Source organism: Sinocyclocheilus anshuiensis, unplaced genomic scaffold (assembly GCF_001515605.1).
Source record: "Sinocyclocheilus anshuiensis isolate Anshui unplaced genomic scaffold, SAMN03320099.WGS_v1.1 scaffold1474, whole genome shotgun sequence".
NCBI classification, from domain to species: Eukaryota; Metazoa; Chordata; class Actinopteri; order Cypriniformes; family Cyprinidae; genus Sinocyclocheilus; species Sinocyclocheilus anshuiensis.
In genome coordinates this window covers 169711-177982 of record NW_015558627.1, presented here as the reverse complement: position 1 = coordinate 177982, position 8272 = coordinate 169711, and the positions used below count along the sequence as shown (strand labels likewise).

General features: G+C 38.6%; 1 pseudogene; it reads left to right on the top strand.

Moving 5' to 3' along the window:
- The first annotated feature begins 493 nt into the window (after positions 1-493).
- Positions 494-8272, top strand: part of LOC107680741 (long-chain fatty acid transport protein 6-like) — a 23195-nt pseudogene continuing 15416 nt past the window's right edge.

The following is an 8272-nucleotide window of genomic DNA, read 5'->3' as shown; positions in this document are numbered from 1 at the left end:
AATTACTCTGCTTCTTGTAAATACTTTGCCACCAAAAAGTGTTATACTTCCTGAGAATCATGTTATTAGAGAAACATTCAAGGGCCGTGTTCAGAGGGACTTTTCATCAGAGTAGCAGGGGGGACATTCAATTCAGGGACACAACATCTTTTAAAGACTTTAAGCATTAAAAATGTATAAATAACAAAAAATATATTTTGTTGAGGAATGTTATAAATAAGAATATACAACTATATTGAAAAAATTTGGAATTTGTCAGATTTTTATTACTTATATTTGTGGCTGCAAGTTATGCAGGCATTTGAGCCTACTTGCACTAAAATAAGAGTAATTATTTTTAATTAATTAATTTTTAAGCACATATTTATTGTGTTTGATTGTAGAGGGGCAGTAACTTTGTAAGATTAGCATTCAGAAACAAGTATTAACCCATTTTGTACGCAACATATTCCACATTATGTCATGGGGACTCAAATGGCACCAAATACTAGGAATGACCAGTTTGTGTTGCGCTGCTGGAATCTTCAGCCCATATTTAAATACCCTCACACGCTACTGCGCATGCGCAAGACTGGCTCTCAACCTCAGCCCCATCGAACCGGTCATTATACTCCTGCGAGTTCGCTTTGCTCCCTCCTTCCGCAGACCATCACCAGGAAGCATGAAAAGGTAAGTGCAAACCTCTCATAACCCAGTAAAGCATCTTGACCGTGAGACTCTAGTCTCTCTAGTAAAGTGCACTGTTAATGATTTACCGACGAACACTTTAACACATATTGATTATGTAAGTTACACTTAGTGTTCATTTTATTAGGCTATCAGAGTTGTTCAGTGTTGAAAACAATTGTGCTGCTTCACATTTTTATAAAAACGGATACATTTTATTTTTCAGGATTCACAGATGAATAAAAAGTTCAAAAGAACAGCATTTATTTAAATATTTAGTAACATTACACTTGTTTTTACTGTAATTTGTTTTTTTTACTTACCACAAACTTTTGAATGGCAGTTAATTGCAGTTTCCACAAAAAATATTGTGCAGCACAACTGTTTTCAACATTGATAATAATCAGACATGTTTCTTGAGCAAATCAGCATATTAGAATGATTTCTGAAGATCATGTGACACTGAAGACTGGAGTAATGATGCTGAAAATACAGCTGCAGATCACAGAAATACATTACAGTTTAACAGATATTCACATAGAAAACAGATATTTTAAATTGTAATAATATTTCACAATATTACTGCATTTATGTTTAAATGAATGCAGTCTTGGTGAGCAGAAGATAATTCTTACGAAAGCAATCTTTTGACCAAACTTTTGGTTGTCTTGTATGGATCAGGGTTTTTAGTATCTTGGTGATGATATTCATAAATATCATAAATGGATATCAAAAACAACAACTGGCTTCTGGGTTTATTGACACTAAGGCATGTAAGTATTTTGCTGTCAGAATAAACAGCGAAAATCAGTGCAGAGATAATGAAGTCACCCAGATGGTGGCGCTAAACCTCAAGAGGACGATTTCAATACTGCCATCCTACTGACAGATGCTTCCGGATCAATGTTAGAGCATGCCTCCTCGCCAGATAACAGATCCAGCCCCGACGCCAGACCCTGGCAGAAAACATCTGTTCTGTCTCGTAACTAGTCAGTGAAGTAGCCTAATACCCAAAACATGTTAACAGGAGGTCCTGTCTGGTACCCAATAATACCCCAAACTGTATTAATAGTCTTCTGTCAGTCAAGAAGTGGACCCAGTAAAGCCAGAGAAGAGCAGAAGCAGGAGACGAAGTGATGAAGGTAAAAAGAAGCAGTTTATTGAATAGTCTTAGTTGCATATGTCTCAATGCTCAGACTTCATCTGACGAATGCAAATCCAACAAGTAGTGTTACACCAAACTGATTCACAGCAATATCCCATAAACCTTGAGTTTCCATAAACATTCCTTCGTATCTCTTATTCATACAGACAAACAGCCCTTGAAACACACAGTCATATGACTAAACAACAGTGGTAATACAAATAACATAAAAACAATAATATAATATAGCTGCAAGCAGCAATTACCGGGGTTCAAGCACATAAAGGCATTTAAGGTGGTATATTTTAGGGTCTAGGCCAACCTGGATGTATGGCTGACAGTAAAACACATCCAAAATGGAGAATATGCTCACAGACACACACACACACACACACACACACACACTGAAATGATTAAACTAGTTTATTAATACTCAATAAGCATACTTAAACATACAGACACAGAGACACACACACATACACAGACATACATGCACACACATTTTGTTGCAGATATAGATATTTGAAATAAATGATAGGTGAAACAAAACTTATTGCAAGTCTTCTCTTTTTAAGAGTGTATATGCCATTTTCAGGTTTCACTGTAATCATAATCTGGCATAACTGTAAAAACTGATATGTCTGTATGAACAAAATGGTCAACTTTGACTCAATGTGATTTTAAATGTTATAACAGTGATTTTATAATGTCTTAGCATGAATCCATAAGCTAACCTATGAACAGTACTGTTTCAGTGCATTTAATGAGCCCATTAGTGGTCTTACGCTGCCATCTAGTGGTTATAATTGCAATTTCTCATACAACACTGTGTTTCACCAAGTTTCGTAAAGTTTGGAGTTTTCGTTTAGGTTTTATAGGTTTTGGGGTATATTTGACCACTGCCTTTCCTAAATTGCCCCGTTAAAAGTAAACAAAAAACAAAATTCAACATTTTTTTGATAATTATTGATCTAGAGAGTCCAGTTCAGAATTAGGAGATCTATCATATGATATGACGATCTTGTGTTTTTGTGAATATATGTACATGTTCTATAATTTGAGGTCATTTTCTATACAAATATTGTATTTTTGAGGCCTTTTCAACTGTTATAGCGCCACCTATGGTCCGATCTCCATGAAACTATTCATGCTTGCTAAGAGTCATCTGACACATATATTCACCAAGTTTCGTAAAGTTCGGAGTTTTTGTTTAGGTTTTATAGGTTTTGGGGTATATTTGACCACGCCCTTTTCTAAATGACCCCGTTAAAGGTAACCAAAGAACAAAATTAAACATTTTTTTGATAATAATTTATCTAGAGAGTCCGGTGAATATTACTGCAGTGGTTTGATCGAGATTGAGCAAAAAACCTAGGACTAGTTCGCAAAAGTAGTTTTTTAACATAATTGAGAATATTTAATGAACGATTTGATTGACAGTAATGGTTCTTGAGGAGATCTATCTTATGATATGAAGATTTAGTGTATGTGTGAATATATGAACTTTTTGTGTACAATTTAATTCTGTTATAATTTAAATATTGTGTTTTTGGAGACTTTTTTTACTGTTATAGCGCCACCTATGGTCCGATATTCATGAACCTTTGCTTGCTTATTAAGAGTCACCGGACACATGTTTTCACCAAGTTTCGTAAAGTTTTGAGTTTTTGTTTAGGTTTTATTGGCATTTGGGTATATTTGGCCACTCCCTTCTCTAAATGACACCGTTAAAAGTAAGTGAAGGACAAAATTCAAAATTTTTTTGATAATTATTGATCTAGAGAGTCGAGAGAATTGCGTTGCAGTGGTTTGATCGAGATTCAGCAAAAAACCTAGGACTAGTTCGCAAAAGTAGGTTTTTAACGTAATTGAGAATATTTAATAAACGATTTGATTGACAGCAATGGTTCTAGAGGCAAAGTTACTCGTTATGAAAAGATCTATCAAATGATATCCATATTGTGTTGATGTGTGAAAAATTGCGCAATATACAATCGTTTATGCACTTGAAAAACGCAATTTCGCCCCCCAGTGGCCAATTTCTTTCAAAATTCTTACAGACCTTTAGGACCATGTGTCGAACATGCCCACCGAGTTTCGTTCCGATCGACCTCCGTTAACATGTGCAGCGAGTTTGGTGAAGATATCTCATTTCGTTCAAGAGTTATAGCCTTTTTAGTACAATTGGTCCTCGACTTTTGAACGTTTTGGCACCCCATTGCAACAGTGAGTTGAAATTTCAACTTTTTTTTGATAGTTATTGATATTCACTCTCCAGAGAATATTTCTGCAGTGGTTTGGTTCCGATCGGGCAAAAAACCTAGGACTAGTTCTCAAAAGTAGGTTTTGGACATACATCAAATTTGCAAAAAAACGAGACGTCCTAGACCCAAAATCAGAATGACCGTTTTTAATTTGGCTTGACCGAAGGATTCCAAAAATGTTAAATTTTTGAGTATATGACAAGCGGTTTAGGCGTTATTAGTACTTACGCGTTTTTGATCACTGTAGCGCCCCCTATTGGCCGATTGGGCTGAGACTTTGATAGGTTCTCCCAAAAATGAGCTCTATCATTTGGCCAAGTTTCAAGTTTCTAGGCCTTACGGGTTATTCTACACGATCAGTTTTACGGCGGAAGAATAATAATAATAAAAATCCTAACAATTACACAATTACACAATTAAACAATTTCACACCGTGTCATTATTCATTTAACAAAAACAAAGCCTTTGTGCAGGGCCGGAGTGGGAGTCATTTTCAGCCCTGGAGTTTCATGCCTTAGAGCGGCCCACTTTAGTTCACGACTGATTACAATAATGTAATTAAAAGACGTCTCCCCTCAGGTAGATTAAATGTTTTCCTGCCTAGCTAAATTTTGGACCAAGCGGAATCCTCTGCCGGCTGCTCCTGTTTCACAGCGAGCAGGACTCACGCTTACGTCCGCGATTTGATTTTGGCAAACCAGTTTGGGCGAATGCAATTTATTGATCATGAGCCTAAAATTTAGCAAGGCAGGAAAACATTTAATCTACCTGAGGGGAGACAGCTTCCACTATTGTAAGTTAAGGCTGTTAAATAGAGAGGAAAATACATTTTAAAAAAATGTAAAGCCTTCAACAACCGGCTACGTTCACAAATAAAACAATATTTTGCGCAAAAATAATGATTAATTATCAATTGAGAATTTGTTATTCATATGGTCTGGTGGTGATATGGCATATGCCTGCGAATACGGGACAAACTGTGTTATAGCTTTCATACGGGACGCTTCTTTGATGCCTTAAATACGGGCATCCATATTTCAACCCCATAGCAGTGGCATGACAGTACCAGCCCTTGCGGGCAAAAAACAGACCGGCCCACCGGGAATTCTCCCGGTGCTCCCGATTAGCCAATCCGGGCCTGCCTTTGTGTGACAAAGTTAGGACACCCTATGATTCAGCTGCCTGTAGATTCACTTTAGCAGCAATAATTGAAGTAATCATTTTCTGTATGACTTTATCAGTCTCTCCCATTGTTCTGGAAGAATTCTGGCCCACTCTTCTTTACAACGTTGCTCCAGTTTATTGAGGTTTGTGGGCATTTGTTTATGCACAGCTCTCACCACAGCATTTGAGATGAGCTCTGGACTTTGACTGGCTATTGCAACCCCTTGATTCTTTTCTTTTCAGCAGTTCTGTTGTAGATTTGCTGGTGTGTTTGGGATCACTGTCCTGTTACATGACCCAAACTTTAGATATCGGACGGATGGCCTCACATTTGACTCTAGAACCCTTTTGTGTATAGAGGAGTTCACAGTCGACTCAATGACTGTGAGGTGCCCAGGTCCTGTGGCTACAAAACCAGCCCCAGAGAAAACTGATGAAAGTCCACAGAGGACTGAAACCAAACTCTCCATTATAAAAAACAACAACTCTCCTCTCAGTCATCTGCTCCCAAAAACAGCATTTACACTTACTTATTTAGAAGATTATATATATAACAAATAATGTGTAGACCTGCAGCTGCTCTAAACACTACTAATGGTTTGCGTGCTGTGTATGAGAGGCGAAGGTGAGCATACATTCACACCTTTAGCAGTGTTCATGAACTCTGAGTCTGTACTACTGAAACCAAACATCCCAGCTCGCGCTCTCTGATGGGCGTGGTGCTACTAAACTATGCGCCACGCCCTGTTACTATGGCAACTCCTATGACAGACAGTAAACTTGATAAACAGGGCCGAGCGCATGGCCCTGGCGACACGCCCACCGACGAGAGCGGTTGTACAACATGAGTCACATGACGCGCGGAGCGTTGCATAAATTAGGATGACAGTGGCGTTTTATAACATCCACGAAACAGCCGGCGATGTTAAGATGTTAGAGCGCTTTAGACGGCTGTGAGCGGCTGCTTCCCGCACTTCTGGGGAGGCGCGCGGTTCCTGGCGAGAGTCTTGTGATACGGAGCGTGTCTGGAGATCTACAAGAGGAGCTCGCGGGTCGTGACGGTCGTGGACAGGTTTGTTCAACAAGCCCAGCAAAATCCCGACAAAGCCTTTCTGATCTGTGAAGGAGCGACGCTCAGCTATGGAGAGCTCGAGGAGCGCAGCAACAGAGTGGCGCGCGTCTTCCAGCACGCGGTGAAGAAAGGAGACACGGTCGCGCTCCTCATGAGCAACGAGCCCGACTTCATCGCGCTCTGGCTCGGCTTCTGTTCGTTCCTCAACACCAACATCAGATCCGGATCGCTGCTGCACTGCTTCCGCTGCTGCGGGGCCAGACTGCTGCTGGTGGGAGCGGGTAAATGATCTCTGACACGACCACACTCGGACAGATGTGTTTAACACCGCTGCAAACCAGCAACACAACTAGACCGCTTCCATTAACACAGCCAAAGACCTCTTATTACTCAAAATAAGGCACAAACAGGTTGTTTGTATGTTTTACTTCGTGTGTGTGTGTATATATATGAAGTAAAACATTCAAATAAAAACTTAACCCTAATGTTCAATCTCACGTAACTTTATTTAATTTTTTACATGGTTTTAAAGTGGAAGATGGATGCGTTATTCTCAGTCCTGTTACCAAAACTCTTATGTCTTTTAAAAGAGCATGTTTAAAAATATCTTAACAAATACCTTTATTTTCCCCTTTCCTCCTGGTGTTTATTGCGTTTATTAAGAAATTCTTGGTTTGATGGTCAATGAAAATAATATTTATCATAAACAATCACTATTTGTCTACACAAGGTGTATTTTTCTAAAGTACACAAACCCATTTTGAAAGAAAAACGGTCATGACCTCAGCTGACAGTCATTAAACAACAAGCTCCGAAAAAAAGCTATATGGATCAGTATTGACCTTTGACCCTTTAATCATTGAGGCATTACTCTGCTTACCTGTCTACAGGTGCCAGGCTGTTTTAGTAAGCAGGCCAAAGTAAGTTGTAAATAGATAAATCAGTAACACTTTATTTTGAGGTGTCCTTGTTACACGTTACATGTACTTACTATTATGATAAAAATTAATTATGCATAATTACATGCAAGTAACCCTAAACCGAACCCTAATCGTAGCCCTGACCATATAGTAAGTACATGTACTCAGTAATTAAATGTATGATTACACTCTAACAAGGACACTTTCAAATAAAGTGTAACCGATGAATCAGTAAGGCTTAGCTCGTGGCGTGTATACTGTAGGTGATGCATTGCAAACATATTTTTCATAAATCAGACCTTCATCAGAGGAGCGCTGTATTAAGTTTTTGACAGGATTAAAAATGAGAGAGTGTGGAATAGAAGTACAGTGTGTTCAGTGAATTGTTCTGTTGTTAAACAACATACCGACTGTTCGGCTAAAGAAACATCTTCCTGGAAATAACTTGTAGTAGACAAAAGCTCCATAAAAAGCTGTAAAGTAAGTCTATCAAATTCAATATAGCATCTAACCTGACGAAGGTCTGTTGTATCCACAGTAGTAAGTTGAAAAGCAAGTTTGTCCATGGTTGTATCAGCTTTCTAACTCATGAAATAACATGAAATTGAGTGTTCATTACAGCCGGTTGTCATCTCAGAATAAACCTCGACAGGGTGATCAAGACCCCGACGCAAAGCAGAGGATAACCACCAAGTCTTCCAAGGCCAAGTCTTCCACCAAGAAAAAATAGTTCAAGCAAGAGTACAGCGCCGACTGCTGTTACCCGGATGAGCCTGTGTTATCAGCTTTTACCGGTTGTTATCGAGGGATAGCATACCTTGGAATGTCGCGACTGACCAATCAGAATCAAGTATTCCACAGCACCGTGTAATAAATTGTAATATACTATTTAATTATTTTTCTGCCATCAGTTTTTTTTTTGCTGTATGAATATCTGAATATGTACTATGTAAAAAAGAAAGAACAGAAAAAAACTGTTCGGTCCCACTTTATATTGTGCCCCTAATACCTGTGTACTTACATAGTAACTAGATGTGTACAT